At 37.0% G+C, this 19,787-nt stretch overlaps 1 protein-coding gene across 17 annotated transcripts in view; it reads right to left on the reverse strand.

The window, feature by feature from the left end:
- The window catches only part of RIMS2 (regulating synaptic membrane exocytosis 2), a 609,863-nt gene that overhangs the window by 588,991 nt on the left and 1,085 nt on the right, over positions 1–19,787 (reverse strand). The gene's annotated exons all lie outside the window — the stretch shown is intronic.

Consider the following 19,787-nt stretch of genomic DNA (forward strand, 5'->3'; position numbering starts at 1 on the left):
GACTAACCTAGACTGTCTTGAAAAGCGAAAGACGTCACTTTGCCGACAAAGGCCCATACAGTCAAAGCTATGGTCTGTCCAGCAGTCACGTATGGTTGTGAGAGCTGAACCATAAAGAAGGCAGACTGCGGAAGAATTGATACCTTCAAACTGTGGTGTTGGAGAAGACTCTTGAGAGTCCCCTGGACAGCAACAAGATCAAACCAGTCAACCTTCAGGGAAGTCAACCCTGAATACTCTCACTGGAAGGACTGATACTGAAGCTGAAGGTCCAGTATTTTGGTCACCTGATGCGAACAGCCAACTCACTGGAAAAGACCCTGATGCTGGGAAGGACTGAGGGCAGAAGGAGAAGAGGGTGTCAGACGATGAGATGACTAGATGGCATCACTGACGCAATGGACGTGAATTTGGGCAAACTCAAATTCCCAAAATTTCGGGAGATGGTGAGGGACGGGAGACCTGGCATGCTTCAGTCCATGGAGTTGTGAAGAGTCGGACACAACTGTGCAACTGAACCACAACTAGTAACTGGCAAACTAGGATATGACCCAGAGCTGACTAATGCCAAAGCCTCCTCTTTACACTGCTGACATACAGTGCTGCCTTAACTCCTTGAAACCAGCTAAGGGAACACAGAATTAAAATAAGCAGAAAAATCAATATTTTCAGTCATAAAAATCCAGCTACTTACATAAGCTATCTGAATTGACTTAGGCTACACAAATTCCCCTAAATTCTAGCCAGATAAAAACAGGATCCGTAAGAGAAATTTTTACTAGAATTCCATCCTATATTATTAAAGGAACCAGCTCAGCTCTAAATTATAATGTTTCTGACTCTGATTACTTTCAACAGAAGTAAAAGACAAGTGGCAAGCTCTGAAGAACTGAGATTAGACTGCTGAACATAGATCAGGAATCAAGAGTTCTGAGGATAAAGCATGGCTTATGTTAATAGCCTAGAAAAGGGTCCAGGAAACAAGGAACAATAGAGAATTGATTCTAAACTGGAAGGCTATAAAACAAAGATTTTTCATGAATCACAGAAATGAATGAGAATTACAGGGTAAAGCTGGGACAGAGCTGAGAAATGTGAACTAGAAAGGGTGGGAAAGAGGAGAGTGTTTGAAAACATTGGAAATATTGAAACATATGGTAAATTGTGAGACAGTTTGAGCTATGGCATGGTTATATAAATTCCTCCTGCAAAATCTGGTGGCAGATTGGAAGCATGTGTTCCAAAATAATTCCATAAGATTTCTATTGAAGTTGAAGAAAATGAGTAATGAGAGTTTTACATACTTAGCGGTATCTGAGTGGTCCCTTCAAAAGATGGTTTTAGCAAAACTTTTTAAATGAAGGCACCACTGAATCATCCCCAATTTCAAATATTTAATATACACAGTATGTATATTAACTCACTAAATTATATATTTCATACATATATAATAGAGTCCCTTATAATAGAGTCCCCCTTTCCCTACTTCAGTGTTCCAGGAAGAGTGAAAATTTTGTAGCTAAAAGAAAGATCTATGAAAGGGAAAGGCGGACAGTGAGCTGGAAAGAAGGCTTAGGCAGAGACTGTGAAGGAACTTGTATACAAAAGGAAGGAGTCTAGATTTTATCCAAAGCAGGAGGAAGCCTAAAGAATTCATCCTAGTTTAGACTAGGAGATGAATGATTTAAATTTTATTTTTAAGACGGTACTCTGGAACTATATAGAGGAGAAATCCAGGATAGAACCATAAGATCAAAAAAAAAAGAACCATAAGATCCCAGAATACAAGACAACAGCAATACCAGTGTAAATACACTAGTGAAAATTCTCACACTAGCTAGATCTTCTGACAGTAAACCAATACAATGTACAGACATACAAGCACTACCGTGCTCTTATTTCCAAATCTTAAACTGCAATCAAATGCTGCTGCTAAGTCACTTCAGTTGTGTCCGACTCTGTGCAACCCCAGAGACGGCAGCCCACCAGGCTCCCCCATCCCTGGGATTCTCCAGGCAAGAACACTGGAGTGGGTTGCCATTTCCTTCTCCAGTGCATGAAAGTGAAAAGTGAAAGTGAAGTCACTCAGTCGTGTCTGACTCTTAGCGACCCCATGGACTGCAGCCTACCAGGCTCCTCCGTCCATGGGATTTTCCAGCCAAGAGTACTGGAGTGGGGTGCCATTGCCTTCTCCGCAATCAAATGCACCAGTGAGACAAATTCAAATTTCTTAACAAACCATAACGTATGCTGCTGCTGCTGCTAAGTCATGTCAGTCGTGTACAACTCTGTGCGAGCCCATAGACGGCAGCCAACCAGGCTCCCCCGTCCCTAGGATTCTCCAGGCAAGAACACTGGGCAAGAACACTGGAGTGGGTTGCCATTTCCTTCTCCAATGCAGCAAAGTGAAAAGTGAAAGCGAAATCGCTCAATCATGTCCGACTTTTAGCGACCCCATGGACTGCAGCCTACCAGGCTCCTCCGTCCGTGGGATTTTCCAGGCAAGAGTACTGGAGTGGGGTGCCGTTGCCTTCTCCAAGCATAACGTATAGATGGTTCTAAATATTTAACAACTGACACAACCATATAAAATATGTGTCAATATATAAATTAACATTAAAAATAAATTTCTTTTTTCCAAATAAACTGTATAGAATTCTGCTGTGTTATAGTAGTCCCTCCTTATCTGCAGTTTCGCTTACTGCAGTTTCAGTGATACACAGTCAACAGCAGTCCAAAAATATTAAATGGAAAATGTTTATTTCAAAACAAACAATTCACAATTTTAAACTGTGCACTGTTCTGAACTGCATGATGAAATCTCAAACTGTCCTGCTCTGTCCCATCCAGGATATGAATCATCCCTTTGCCAAGCTCAATCTGCCAATTTGTCACTTGGTAGCCTGCATGGTTATCAGATCAACTCTCACAGTGCTTCTGTTCAAAATAACCCTAATTTTACTTAATAATGTCCCCAGAGCACAAGAGTAGTGATACTGGTAATTTGTAAGTGCCAAAGAGAAGCCATAAAGGGTTTCTTTATGTGAAATGGTGAAAGTTCTTAACTTAATAATAAAAGAAAAAACAGTAGGTTGAAGTTGCTAAGATCTACTGTGAGATCAAATTCTCTGTAAAATTGTGAAGAAGGAGAAAGAAATTTGCGCTAGTTTTGCTGTCGTACCTCAAACTTCAAAAGTTTCGGCCATACGCATGATAAGATGGAAAGAGTGTTAAATTTATACAGAACTTTGACAGAGCACATTCACATAACCTTTATTACAGTATAATGTTGTATGTTCTATTTTATTATTAGTTATTGTTAATCTCTTATTGTGCCTAATTTATAAATTCAACTTTATAATATAGAAACTATATAAAACAGGAAAAAAAACATAGTATATATAGGGTTTAGCACTATCCACAGTTTCAGACTTTCACTGGGGGCTGGGGAACATATCCACAGCGGATTAAAGGGGACTAGTGTAATAAGAGCTATAGCAACATTATACACTAGTCATTTTAACAGTTTCCAAATCATTTGTTAAATTTTAAAAGTTGATTTAACCTGTCTAAAGGGGCCATGATTTGATATTGGGAACCATACCAAGCTTTTCCCAACATCTTTCTCATTAAAACGATTGTCACTAGTCGCTGCTACTGCACTTTGCTGAAGCTGTAAGGAAGCTGGGCCTGCTGCCTGTATGTCACTGTCACACAGCCTACAGAGGCTAGTGCTTCCCATAGTGCATGAAATCCGTGTCACAGGACCCCTCCCCCAAAAAATGGTGCCACAGAAACGACCTGCACTGCAGCCTGCCCCATGACCTCCAGCAACAGGGAACACACTAGGCAGGCTCCAAAGTTCCAGCTCCAGTCACTATGGGCCTTCCAAGGACCGTGTTAATCCACACCATGCTCACAGACTGCACTGCACAACGTAACATTCTCTCAATAAAAGTCACCAATATGCACGAAAGTGATTCAATATTTTAATAACTCGGGTCTCTGTTACCAGTACATAACAGCTGAATACCAGTCCTTCATACAAGGTCCTTTACAACTGACCCCTGCCAACTAGCTTCCATGCACCTATCAATATAGGAATATTCTAAATGGCTGGCGACAATGAGCGCATCAGTTGGCCACTGTAGTTATGGCAATTAACATGTTATAGCAATTTATGGCTCGTGGGCACTTTCATTTACAGTGTCATCGTAACCCTGTCAGAAAGATACCACAAACCCTAATTCCTTACCCATGATTCCAAAACCCAAAAGCTCTGAAAACAGAACTTTTTTTGCAAGTTTGGGCCAAAATTCTTGATCTAAATGAATTATTAATAGCATGAGGCTTTATGTAATCTCTATTTAACCTACTTATAAATATTCACATGTTTCACTAGAGAAACATAAATGCACTTGCTTAGGGGCTGCTGTCCTGATCCACTGAGAGTTACATACTTCTGTGGTTGCACCTTTATGTTTCTAAAACCAAAAAAAGGGTTGTTGTTGTTATTATTTAGTTGCTCAGTTGTGCCCGACTTCTGTGCAACCCCAGGGACTATAGCCCACCAGGTTCCTCTGTCCATGGAGTTTCCCAGGCAAGAATACTGAAGTAGGTTGCCATTTCCTTCTCTAGGGACTCTTTCGGACCCACGAATCAAACCTGCATTTCCTGCATTGCACACAGATTCTTTACCGCTGAGCCATAGTGGAAGCCCCAAAATAGAATTCAAAATACCTGAATTCTAAACCACATCTGGCACCACGGAATTCAGTTAAGGAATGTGGGATGTGTGTTTTCAATCTCCATTTCCAGAGTTTAAGGAGCTGAAGTGACTTCGTCAAGATAACACAGCTTGTAAATGGTGGAGCCAGGACTCTAATCCAGACACCTAAGTCTTGTTTTATCCCCTATGCAAGACAGACCATAAATGAAAAAAGAAACCTTTCTCTGCATAAAAAGACACATCTCACATTTCACATAATATCATGTAAGTATAAGTTAATATAAAAATTGTAATGCAAAAATTAAAAAACAAAGTCTGTATCTAATCTTCAAAAAATATATTTCCTGCTGCTTAAATATTAATGTTTCACCTTATTTTACACAAAGGAATAAAGTCATTGTCAGATTTGGAGTCACTCTTCCAGAAGTTAAGAGCACCATCAATTTTAATGTTGATACTATTTTTCACTAAAATTCCTAAACACTACATAACAAATTAAACAATTTTAAAAGAGAATTATAATTATCCTAGGAATTGACAAACTTTCTAATACCAATCCTGTCAATTCTGTGGTAGTTATATTTTCAACAAATACTCAGATTCTCCTTCTAACCATGGTAGGACTACACTTTTCTACCGAGTTAGGCATGATCATGTAACTTACTATGGCCAGTGAAATGTGAACAGCAGGTATATATATATTTCTGAGAGGAAACTTTAAGAGACAATCTGCAATTCACTAGTTTCTCTCTTCATCTGCTCTCAATGTTCCATACATCTTCTCCATCATCAGCCTGTGTTCCAGAATGAGAATGACATGGGGTAAAGACCCCAAGCAACCCAGATAAAAATATACAACATGAAAAAGAAACTTGTATTGTTTTAAGCTACTGAAATTTGAGGACAGCAAAGCCTACTGCTAATTTATCAATGTATTGCCTCTTAGCTCCTAATCCATCTTTCTTCTTCCTACTTAGTAATACTGAATCTGGACTCTACAACCATTTCTCCTTTACCAGTCGGCGCAATTTTAAGCTTCGTCAGTAGAGGGAGCTGGAGCAAAAGGAAGAAGGGGCTTCTCTTTCTGGATTTGGGAATTCTGTTGTTTTCCCTATGATGCTTGGCTGTCAGGAGCTTACAGGATACCCAGCGGCACTCACTCTGGGCACTCACTCTCACCAGCATGCAACACGTTTCACCAGCACCCAGCAGGAACTGATCCAGAAATTTCAATAGCATCTCAGCAGGCAATATCCCAATAAGTCTCACAGACACCCTATAGGTGGTTTCCCAGTGACTTTGGCTAAGCACATTAGCCAACCTCTCAGCAGCCCCACCGACACCCCCACAGATGATTTCCTGCCTGTCCCAGCTGGTGGCAGCTCAATGGGACATTGTCACACCTTCCAACAAGGGCTGAATTTCAGCCTTAGCCATGGGGGAAAGGGCCTCTTCCAAGTTTGTTCTTTCCTTGAGCATTCAGCCTCAGCCCTAAAGAAGGTGGCTGCTCTCTGCTACAAGTTAATAATCCTTTATATTAAAATTTCCCTATTCAAATTATTACTGCAGTTTCTGTCTTCCGATTGGACTGTGATATCTAGTCTACTCCAACATATAAAACTCATGCTGTAACATGAATTTGTATTAGTAGTTTTGAAGGATAACTTTGGTTATTTTCTTTTTCTAGCTATTTCATAGCTCTTTTTAATATTTTATGTATCAAAGTTAAAGCAATTAATGATATTTTGACCACTGACATAGAATTTAAATCATACTAAATACTAAATATTTCCCTTGTGACTCAGCTAATAAAGAATCCACCTGCAATTCAGGAGACCTGGGTTCGATCCCTGGGTTGGGAAGATCCCCTGGAGGAGGGAAAGGCTACCCACTCCAGTATTCTGACCTGGAGAATTCCATGGACTCTGTATAGTCCATGGGGTTGCAAAGAGTTGGACAGGACTAAGCTACTTTCACTTTCACTTTCAAATACTACATGCTTTCATTAAATCAGATTTATGGCTAAAAATTATAAGAAATAAAAATAATATATGAAAGCACATTTATTGTGGGGTAAGAAATAGTTCTTCAACCAAACATGTCAAGGAAAATTATATTCTTGTCAAAAGATTAAATTCAAATTTTTATTTATTCATACTACAATAAAAAGTTTATACTGAGTCTTTTTAAATCAGTTTATACTGAGTCTTTTAAAATCAGATAATGAAAATATTGCATTTGGAAAGGTTTCAATACTCTTCACTATGTTAGTCATATGGCAAAATTAAATATTCCTCAATCTATAAAAATAAATCCAATTATTAACTAAAAAGACTACTCAGGAAGAGTACTTAAGTGTTTCTTATGTACAGAGCCAAAAACAATTCTCACTGCTTGCCCCCAACCCCACTTCCCATTAGACCAGTAATTTAATTCAGGAGGAAACAAATGAAAAGTGAAGAGCACATTGGCAGTAATTTGAGGGCAATAAAGTATTATAAACCTATGGAAAAGTAAAACTATAAAATATTATTTCAGAGATAGTCTAGAATGTATGTCTCTAATACAAAATACATTTTTTTAAATGAGTAGCTCAATGTCTCCTTTATAAAAGACATATATCCAAACTTATATCTAGTGGCACTTACTAAAGAAGTATAAAGAGAATAATGACCACCAAAGAAGTTCATTTTCTAATCCCAGGAAGGTGAATATATGTATCCTTGCGTGGTAAGAGATTTTCGAGATGTGACTAAGATAGGAAGATTATTCTGGACTATCTGGGTGAGCCCAATCTAATCATAGGAATTCTTAAAAGAGAAAAATCTCTCCCAGCTGTGGACAGAGAGAGAGGCAGTGACAGAAGAAGGGTCAGAAAGATGGCATCATGACAAGAATTCAATGCTCCATTGCTGGTTCTGAGATGTAGGAAGCTATGAGCAAGACTAGAGAAGAGGTCTCTAGGAGGTCAAAACAGCATTCGGCTCATAGCTGAAGGAAATGGGACTCTCAGTCGTTTAACTTCAAGGAACTGAATTCTTTCAACAGCCCAGAGGAGCAAGAAAACATTCCCTCCCACCCCAGCCCCCAACCGCCACCACCCCCCCCACCCTCACCCCCACCCTAGGTAGCTTCCAGAAAGAAATACAGCCAGTTCTTTTGATTCTATGCAGTAAGACCTATGTCAGACTTCTGACTTACAGAACTGTATGATAATAAACTTGTGTTGTTTTAAGCCAGTAAGTTTGTTAGTAGCAGAAAACTAATACAAGGGACACTATTTATAACTTTGGAAGATCTAGGTCACACTTTATTAAAGAAAGTAGCAATGTCTTTTCAACAGGTATTAAAATATTGGGCGTTCATAAAAGTATTTACTGAAAATAAGGTAGGTTGATTCCCAGGCAAGAATACTGGAGTGGGTAGCCATTCCCTTCTCCAAGGGATCTTCCCGATTCAGGGATGGAACCCAGGTCTCCTGTATTACAGGAGATTCTTTACCTTCTGGGCCACCAGGGAAGCCCCTTTCATAAAAGTATTCATTGAAGATAAAGTAGATTGATAGTCTCTATAGTTACCAATGCTTCCTTCTTTCAGCTAAATTATTTCTTTAACAAACACTTGATGTTTACTATGTGCTAAGAGCTCTTCCAAGGGCTTTACAAATGTAAACTCAATCCTCATAACAGCTTATGAAGTAGGTATTATCCCCATTTTACAGATAAAGACAGTAAGGTACACCACTATCAATCCCAGTTTGAGCTGGGATTCAAACTTAAGCTTGACTGACTCCAGAATTCAAGTGCTTCTGCACTGGCTAACTATTTTCCATACGAGACGCAACAGCAATGTGATAGAAAGAGATTGGGTTTTGTAGTTAAAAAGATCTAGGCATAGATCCGTATTCTGCTACTCATAAGCTTTGTAACCGGGATCCTAGCACATAATGGACACTAAAGAAATGTTCATTCCCTCCTTCAACTCCTGCTTCCAGTGTAGAGATACATTCAAATTCAAAGAAAACCCTATATGGAATAGGCTTAAGAAAAAAACTGAACACTAATCTTAACTCCCAAATTTGCACTTCTCTTTCCTCAGGTTTACACATTACTTTTCAGATCTCAGCTAAGACAACCAATGGTGTAACAACACATTTCTAGGGGTACTCTAGGCTCTCACTATCATACCAACTAAAATATATTGGAATTTTACCATAAAAACAAACTTACAAAAAAAGGGGGGAATTTTTTTTAAGATTTAAACATGAGGTAAAGGTAAAGTTTTTTCGATTGAAGGTAATCTTAGCCATAGAATGAAATTAAACAGCTATCACACGCACCTTCTGGTTCACTTTTTGTCTCAAATGGGGTTGCAAAGAGTCCGACACAACTGAGTGACTTCACTTTCACTTTACCTTGTTCTTGTTAACATGTTTGAAGAGTGGTCACTGGCCATATATTAATACTCTTTATGCTAATATTCTTTATATTCGTTATCACCTAGAAATCAACTTTACCATCTCATATTCTAGACAGTGAACCTGGTCTTAACAAAGACACTTTGTCCCCAAGGCTGTCTACCCCTGCAATACCACCACTATTATTGCCCAGAGAAATCTTTTTTGAGGGAGGTAGAATTTTCTAAAATGCTAACTACTATTTCAAATAAAGACATACTTGACACTATAGCAAAAAAAGTATCTACTGGAACATCAGCAAAAGGTAGCTTAATCTATCATGCTGTGCTGTGCTTAGTCACTCGGTTGTGTCCGACTCTTTGTGACCAACCCCATGGACTGTAGCCTGCCAGGCTTCTCAGTCATTGGGTTTCGCAGGCAAGAATACTGGAGTGGGGAGCCATTCCCTTATCCAGGAGGTCTTCCCGACCCAGGGATCAAACCCGAGTCTCCTGTATTGCAGGTGGATTCTAAGTACAAATTCTGGTGGAATATGTCTGCTTGGGCTTACATCTTAGCTCCCTACTGAAAACTCTGAGCATCCAACTTAAGTCTTCATTTTTTTTCATCTGTAAAACTGGGAAAGTAATAACTATCTCATAAGATGGTTGTAGTGGTTGAATCAGATAATGAATACATAAAATAGCACAGTAAGCATTCAACAAATGTTGGCTGTTGAGTATTAAGGTAGTAAGAGTATAATAAAAGTATATAATAAGAGTTATATGAGCACAAAGAATCATCTAACCCAGTTTCCAAAAGTTGGAAACCTGAGATGAATCTCAGTTAATCAACAGGACTTAGCCAGAGAAAAGCGGTTAGGGCTTTCTAGTCAAAGAGAACAGTATATGCCAAACTACAACAGAAGATGAAAAAAAAGAACAGGGAACTCACTTCAATACAATTAAAACAGATAGGGCTCATGAAAGATCACCAGGATTTAACACTGATAAAGCACTACAAAGGGACTTCCATGATATACCTAGAAGTTTGGACAATATCATAAGTGCAATGGGAAAGACTAAAGAATACTAAGGATATTAAAGTTAAACTGTGTCAGAGTGTAGTACTATCACAGAGAGGCTGGACTAGAGGAAGCGAGCCTCAACTAAAGATCCTTGTTTAGAAATGATTAAGGAAAAGACAATAAAGGCATGAAACAATGCAGTGACAATGAAGATGAAGAGAAACAGATTTCAAAGATATTTCAGAGAAAATAAAAATAGGATTTGGTAACTGATTATATTTGAGGGCTGAGGAAGAGTGAGGAAGTTAGAATGACTACCATGACCACCATGTTTTATTAACAAATGTTTATTGACTGACAACTATGCCCCTGGTACTACACTAGGCATAAAAAGATGATTAAAACTTGGTCCCTGACATCAAAGAAACCAGTTATACTAAGAAAAACATAGAGATTAGTAACTAATATTGAATATCAGAAACATTATAAAAATTGTTTACAGAATGATACAAAAATTGAAAGGAGAGACACCCAACTAGTGGAAATACATCAAAGAGATGTGTGTCTTCACAGCAATGGAGCTGGACACAAAACAGCACATCGGGAAAAGAGCAAGAGGATGTGCGTAATCAAAGAACATGATACAGAGGAGGATTTGTAAAAAGATTACTATGATTATATAGAAGGAGGTGGGTTGTGAATGCCTAAAGTTACGATTCATTCACATTCATAATCCAAATAAATTTTTACTGATCTACAGTGTATCAGTCTGGGTCCTGGCAGGAAACAGATGGCATAAACTGAGTAACTAAGGAGAGCTTAATAAAGGTACCGTTTTACAAAGATGTGAGCAGGATTTAAGGAAACCAACAAGAGATGGTGCAGTATGACGGCTAGCAACACAGGAAAGCAATTTCCAGAAATGGAAGAAAATAGCTGTATAAGAGGGCCACCAGACTAGCATGGAGGAAACTTGGGAACAAACAACCTGACGTCATTCTCCTTCCATACAATCTGCCAGTGTCTCACATCAACAGAAACCAACTGGAGGTCTAAGAACAAGGAGACCTGCGGGTGCAATCCATAGAGGTCAGCTCCTATAGTATTCAGCAAAGTGGGGGAAAGTGAGTAGATCTGGAATGGTGAATGGGGAAATATGTAACATGCAATGATAAAATTCAACAACATTCAACTGTATAAAAATTCACCTCCCAGTTCTATAACTCTTCTACACTTCAGTTTGGAGACAGAGTTTATTAGCCTTCAACCTGCAAAACTTTTAACATGAAGCTTCAATTTGTTCTAAAATGGATCCTTAGCATTGTGAATTCTTCTGTCTCATCATAAGTCTATATGCTATTTTAACTCCCTGAGCAACTATCTCTGTTAAGGTACAGTGTAAGCATTTTCTCAAACCTTCAACAACAAATCCTCAGTTGGGGTACAGCCAGCAACTTGTCACCAAGAGGATGGAAAAGACATGTCCTGATAAATTCTGCATTCAAGAATCAGTGGCTGCGTTAAGACTTTGGTTAGCTTAGACCAGACAATCGTTGAAGAGAGGTCAATTTGTGATAATAAAATTCAGTACCCAGGTGGCACTACTGGTAAAGAATCTGGCTACCAATGCAGGAGATGCAAGAGATGCAAGTTCAATCCCTGAGTTGGGAAGATCCCCTGGAGAAGGGCATGGCAACCCACTCCAGTATTCTTGCCAGGAGAATCCCCATGGACAGAGGAGCCTGGCAGGCTACAGCCCATAGTGTCACAAAGAGTCATCAGCCAGAACTTAATTACATGAACTAATCTAGATACAAGGGGAGATGGAAAAGGTAGGACTAGACAGCTACTGCACAGAAGCTCTATGAAAAAGGAATATAAATCTTTGAGAAACACCTAGCTACCTCCACAACAAAATTCACTTTGACAGAAAAAAAAAAAAATGTGTTAATAAAAGCATTAACTATTTCAGCTTTTGGTCAAAAGGAATTATGTGTGAGTGATATGTGATGAAACAGATTTTTCATGTATGTGCCCGAGAAGCAAACCACTACAGCAATTACTATAATAGACACCTCATATGCCAACAAAACAAGAGGATTGTTAGCATCATCTCCACCTGTCAACTGAACAATACCAAAGTACTAAGTATCAATAAACACCATTGTGATTATATTGCTACCTAGCTACATTATTTAGTGTATCCTTTTTTCCTAGTGTTAGCATCCCAGAAGCCTAGTTGCAGGATATGTGAAACTGTTATTTCTCCCTCCAGATGAACATAAGTTTTCTTGGAAGAAAAAACACTAAAAGGCATAGAGAATTCCATCCTCTTTCTGTGCGTAAAGGAGCATTTATCCAGCATCTCTGTTTAGCAGAACCTATATGTGTGTTACATAAAAATATTAAATGTTTATAATATATAAACCCTATAAAATTCTCAATTCTAAATGCCTTAAAAAAGCATTTAGCGAGCATTATGTTGTTTGGAAAATATAAGTTAGAGCTTTTGAGATGCATGTATATAAAAGTCACTCATTCTTAGACTAATTTATACTATCTAGTTGTCCACCAGTTTTTTGGTAACAATTTTAGACAGAAAGTAGGTGAAGCAATATTATATCACTCCTGGGTCAAAACCCATTCTCAACTTTTCCCTTTCTAATAACCCTACCTCCAATCATATTTCTAGAATTTCCTATCACAAAATCCAACAAAAATTATCTCCCTTTCATAATAAAACACTTTTTGAAATTCTGCAGTAATTCAGTAAGCTCATATAAAGAGAAAGAGAATCTTCAACTGTAACATATCATTTCCAAGGCTAATCTCCTTTCTATATTTTCCTAAAATACATTCACATATCCAAAAGTTCATTGGAAGTGATGTAAGAAGATATATAAAAAAGAAAATATGTTCTAGTTAAATCCAACATATATAATAAAGATTGTGTAATAGTTAAAAAGAAAAAAAGTTATGACCAACCTAGATAGCATATTAAAAAGCAGAGACATTACTTTGCCAACAAAGGTCCGTCTAGTCAAAGCTATGGTTTTTCCAGTAGTCATGTATGGATGTGAGAATTGGACCATAAAGAACACTGAGCACTGAAGAATTGATGCTTTTGAACTGTGGTGTTGGAAAAGACTCTTGAGAGTCCCTTGGACTACAAGGAGATCAAACCAGTCCATACTAAAGGAAATCAATCCTGAATATTCATTGGAAAGACTGATGCTGAAGCTGAAGCTCCAATATTGTGGCCACCTGATGTGAAGAAGAGTCAACTCATTAGAAAATACCTTGATGCTGGAAAAGATTGAAGGCAGGAGGAGAAGGGGACGACAGAGGATGAGATGGTGGATGGCATCATCGACTCGACGGACATGAGTTTGAGCAAACTCCGGGAGATGGTGAAGGACAGGGAAGCCTGGTGTGCTGCAGTCCACTGGGTCTCAAATAATCAGACACAACTGAGTGACTGAACACCACCACCACCTTAGTTATCAGTCTCTTTAATAATGGTTTCTGTTAGAGAAACTGCTTCCAATTCACCTTCCCTCTCCTTGTCCCTAGCTTTCTAGACAAAGAATGTGTGTACTTAGTCTCTCAGTTATGTCCAACTCTTTGGACTCGATGGACTGTAGCCCACCAGGCTTCTCTGTCCATGGGGATTCTCCAGGCAAGAATACCGGAGTGGGTTGCCATGCCTTCCTCCAGGGGATCTTCCCAACCAGGGATTGAATCCTGCAGGCAGATTCTTTACCATCTGAGCCACCAGGGAAGCCCATGAATACCGCAATGGGTTGCCTATCCCTTCTCCAAGGGATCTTCCCAACCCAGAAATCAAACCAAGGTCTCCAGCACTGCAGGCGGATTCTTTACCAACTGAGCTACCAGGGAAGCCCTTGACAAAGAATGAAGTCAGCTAAAAGTCCTCCAGGCATATTTTGACTTCCTAGTAGGCAGAAAAAAGCAACTCTCAAAAGAAAGGGCAGGGGGACAGATTTCGTCCAAGAGTGCTATAGAATTAAGGTTTAGAGACCCCTATCTATAGTCAGTTAGTAGCAATGATTTATTGCATACCTACTTGTGCCAGGACACCTGGTATATATTGATTACAACAATCCTTCAGGACAGGTGTTATTACTCAGATAATACAGATGAGGAAACATGGCCTCAGAGAGCTTATTAGCGTAAGCAAGACCTTACAGTTATTAATTAGTAAAGTAAGGTTTCAAGTCAAAATTCATCTGGCCTATCACACTTGCCTCCACTACCTCCCTCTTCATCATATTGTACAATCAATTTTTATCAATATATATTGTCAACAAGAAGATACTATTTAATTGTCCTAATTAAATTATAGAATATATATGAAAAATTTATCAGGTATTTTCTCATAAAATGGCAATGTTTTAAAATGCATTTTGAATCCTTAGAAACTACAGAGTTTCAATTTTTGGCAATGACCATGATTACTGCATGTACAATAATGATTTTTATTTAAGTCTTCATGATTAAATTACATAATTTAGATGACATGCCACACTTAAAATTTCATTTAGCTGTAAGAAAAAATATGGTATTTTAAATATCAGAAAGAGGAAGATCATTCTAAGCATATCACAAAACCCAAAGGCAATCATAATAATAATAAATTTAAATACATTTAAAAAAATCTTGACTGGTAAAAAAAAAAGGCATAAACAAGGTCATAAAACAAATGATAAATAAAGAGCTTCCACAAATCACTGAAAATGACCAACAGAAAAAGAAATACAAAAGGCTCTAAACAAATGTAAACGGCTCTCAACCTCACTGATAATAAGAAAACTGCAATTAAATTTTAGAATGGCATATTTTCCACCAAAACTATTGGCAAGACTACCACATACTGAGTTAGCAAGGATATATGAAAATCTCCCTAGCATTTGTCACTTATGCATACTTCCTTTATGAAAGTAAATGTGACAATAATAAAATTTAAATTTTTTATTGTATACATTATAAAAATATAAAGGTTACACTTTATGACCTTTTGAACAATCTCATTCTAGGAATTTATTCCAGAGACAAATTCATGCATATGGAAAATGATATATGTACAAATGCAAGAGATGTAAGAGACTCAGGTTTGATCCCTTGGTTGGGAAGATCCCCTGGAGAAGGGAGGGCATGGCAACCCACTCCACTACTCTTGCCTGAAGAATCCCATGGACAGAAGAGTGTGGCGGGCTACATCTATAGGGTTGCAAAGAGTGGGACATGACTGAAGCGACTTAGCATGTACGCACATGCACACATACAGCCATTAAAATGAATTCAGTTCAGTCGCTCAGTCGCGTCCGACTCTTTGCAACCCCATGAATCACAGCACGCCAGGCCTCCCTGTCCATCACCAACTCCCAGAGTTCACTCAAACTCATGTCCATCGAGTTGGTGATGCCATCCAGCCATCTCATCCTCTGTTGTCCCCTTCTTCTCCTGCCCTCAATCTCTTTTCCAATGAGTCAACTCTTCACATGAAGTGGCCAAAGTATTAGAGTTTCAACTTCAGCATCAGTCCTTCCAATGAACACCCAGGACTGATCTCCTTTAGGATGGACTAGTTGGATCTCCTTGCAGTCCAAGGGACTCTCAAGAGTCTTCTCCAACACCACAGCTCAAAAACATCAGCTTTCTTCACAGTCGAACTCTCACATCCATACACGACCACTGGAAATACCATAGCCTTGACTAGATGGACCTTTGTTGGCAAAGTAATATCTCTGCTTTTCAATATACTATCTAGGTTGGTCATAACTTTCCTTCCAAGGAGTAAACGTCTTTTAATTTCATGGCTGCAATCACCATCTGCAGTGATTTTGGAGCCCAAAAAAATATAGTCAGCCACTGTGTCCACTGTTTCCCCATCTATTTCCCATGAAGTGACGGGACCAGATGCCACGATCTTCGTTTTCTGAATGTTGAGCTTTAAGCCAACTTTTTCACTCTCCTCTTTCACTTTCATCAAGAGGCTTTTTAGTTCCTCTTCACTTTCTGCCATAAGGGTGGTGTCATCTACATATCTGAGCTTAATATCCCTAACATATCCCTAAAATGAATTAGGGAGTTATATATTCATGGGTATGGAATTGATCTCCTAAAAATTAAACTGCAAGACATATTTGTACCTTTTATGCTTACACACATAAGTCCATACATGTGTATACACGTATATATATACATATATAGACACACAATATTTGATATACACACATATCTACTCTTAAGCATAGAATATTTCTGAAAGAGTATAAAACAAGCTGGCAATAGGAGTTGCCTCTAGAAAGGGAAAATAGATAGCTAAAAATTTTGTACCATATGTATATATTACCTATTAAGTAAAGAAGTTTATAAACTGACTTTAGATAGTACTTTAAAATTGAAATATTAAAAAATATAAAACTTCTTACCTATGTTTTAAATATAATCTAAATCATTACCTTGATCTATCATGCAAATTTTTATTTATCATTTTCTTTTATTAGGGGAGCAAATTATCCCTTTGACATTAACAGAAAATCTAAACTGTGGATGAAAAGATAATTTACATGGCAAGAAACACATAATTTCTAATTTGTTTCAAAAACATCTCATCTAAAAGACTATGATACAGGATAGCAGAAAGCTCAATAAATATTTACTGAAAATACTTTTCTATTGATTTCAGTGGGTTTACTTTACTCATCGATTTTTTTCACATCACACCCAAAACAAACAAAAAATAGTAACAAGAACAAAAACTCACTGGAAAATATAAATTTTAAATAAATTACTCACTTTGTCCAAAAAATTTCATTTTTCCAACAAGTTTGGTAAGCTACTTGTTAATGAACATTACTCGAAGTTAAAGCAACATTGCTTACTAGATACCTACCATGTGCAGGTGTTAAGGATACTACAAAACAGAGACTCCAAAGAGGAGTACATTTTTATTCCTGCCCTCAAGAAGTTTACAGTCTTGAAAGACAAGGCTTTAAAACTTTAATCAACAAAAGAATATTATAGATTTTACTGATACACTGAGTTATCCAAACTAAAACTGTTAAAGGCATTCACGTAAGGATTAAAAAAAAAGTAATTGTTGATCCACTGAAGGATCTATTGGATATAAAAATGCTTCCAAAGTCCTAATATCTCACTCATATGTAAAACTGTAACATTTGATGATGACCAAAGACTTCCAGAATATGTGAATATTCACCTAGGCCATGAAGAAACTGCTAATGATTAAATATAAATATTTTAATTATCCACGCTCCTTAGAAGAGAATTTACTGCAATGGTCTCAATCAGTTTTGATCGCTCACCTTTTTCACTAAAAATATGTCAAGCATTAACTTCTTAAAATATGTATATTTACTTATATGCATCTTCACATTGTCAATCTATATATTAAGTATCAATAAAACTTAATTTCTGTCTTTTTCAAACAGACAAAAATTTAAATATAAGTTTTATTTTCTTCTTGTAATCTAGTACATCATCTTATGATGCCCTTGGGTATCCACATTCTGCTCTGTATGAATACTTAATATGAATATTTAAACTCACAGATCATGCAAAAATATTTTCATCTAATGGTTTCAATTTTTCACACAGCAAACTCATTTTTTAGCATAGCTGTTAAAAGGCAGCAGACATTAATTTCAATTTCAGTTTATTTCTCTCTGCCCATGACCTTCTCTCAGAATAAATGTTAACATGCAATTAAACAGACATCACTAAAGAGAAACAAAGTATAGTCATGACCAAGCAAATGGCCCCTAAAATTTAATGGCAAATAGCAATCATTGAAGAATATTAGTACTATTTTTTTCTTTTAAATAGCATTTGTAACTTAATAGTCAATATTGAAAATATTAGTAAATTGTCAAAATCTTCAAAACAATCTGTCTCATTTTTATCATTCTATTATAAAGTCTATTCTTTTCCTAATCTTCCTTGTCTAATCTTATTTTATTATGAAAGCCAAAAGTAGTTTTTATTTACTTTTAATAGAAGGGTAATTGCTTTACAATATTATGTTGGTTTCTGCAAAAGTATTTTTAAAGAACATTAAAAATTAAAGTTTCAAATATATTATAATTTAACCTCCAAAAAGTTTCTTGTTAAAATGAATACAAAAATAATTCTGAAACCATGTATATCATTTTGAGGTATGACTCCTTCCAAGTCTAAGTTAGGTAAAGATGCAAATAGATATTTTACATAAACACAAACAGATTTTTCATCAATATAATTTCATAGACTATATGACTATGTTCTTAGAGAATGCTTGTTTCTACCTAAACTATGCAAATATGAATGCACAAACTTTATATGCATTTGCACAGTATGTAGGTTTACACAGGAAAGTAAAATACTCACACGTACCTATCTGAAAAAACCCTTTCACGTTCTCCTAATATAACATATAGTTCACCTTAAGAAATTCTTTATTTAGTACTCAAAAGTTCATTTACGTTTCTATGTATTGGAACAATAAATAGATTTGGAACTACAGTGAACTAGCCAATAAATACCATAATTCCACACACCATAAATAAATAAAAACACTTCCTACAGTTAAATATGAGTCCAACAAATAAAACCACATTTAATTTGAGCATCATTTTGGCAATACTTATAACAATTATAAGAAAATACAGATTAATATATCCAAATATCAAACTCTAAGTCATCAAAAGCTTGACATTGTAGTAAAGTTAAGCAAAAGTTAGAAGTATGCTCAAAAAGCTCTTTAAAATAATTGTTTTATTTTTTACTAGTTTAAACAAGCTACTTAAATCTCTTACTATTTTTTCATTACACAAGCGTACTAGTAAGTCACATTGCCAAACAACTATTGAAACCCAGAAATTAGTTTTGAAGAAGCAATTCTTTATTTCAGTTTGTATGTTAGAAGCACATTTGCTCTTAGTCCTTCAGTATTTTTTGAGAACTAGTATTTTTCTTGGACATGTAAAGATATTTGATAAGTTTGTTATATAATTTAAAGTAGTATTTTTCATTAAAATATGTAAATATATATGTGTAGAGAGAATTGTTTCTTTGTTAAGTGCTAAAGAATACTGAATTCAACAACCTGTTTTTTGGAATTTACATGATTAGAGGTCAGTGTGTTAGTTCCGTCCCAGAGGAACTCTACACTTTCAACTATGTGTTTCTGTGGAGAATATGGGAAAAGCATAATTTAGAAATAGGCGACACGAAAGAATTGTCGCATATTTGGTATATCAACTGTACAAATTAATCTTAATGAATAATGCATTTCTAGCAAAAAATGAAAGAATTGAGCTGGAAAAATATTTTTAAAAAAAGGTTGCACATGCTCTGCACAATCTCCTTCACGTAGTAACCGAGAAGTCAAAGAACCGTAAAACATTTAAAAGCAAACCTGCTGAAACACATCTCTTTGCTAGACTGACAAGAAAAGGAATCTCAAACGCCTACAGATCTCTCGCTCTCTCTCTGGACAGTTCCCTGGTGCTGAAGTTACACCGTCACTAAACTGTGTTGGGTGCCTGGGTGCTGCTTTCACTGTCCCACCCTCCGCAAGATCCCGCTGCCTAGACTACGAGCACGAGGAG

The sequence above is a fragment of the Bos indicus genome, chromosome 14 (genome assembly GCF_029378745.1).
Source record: "Bos indicus isolate NIAB-ARS_2022 breed Sahiwal x Tharparkar chromosome 14, NIAB-ARS_B.indTharparkar_mat_pri_1.0, whole genome shotgun sequence".
Lineage (NCBI taxonomy): Eukaryota > Metazoa > Chordata > Mammalia > Artiodactyla > Bovidae > Bos > Bos indicus.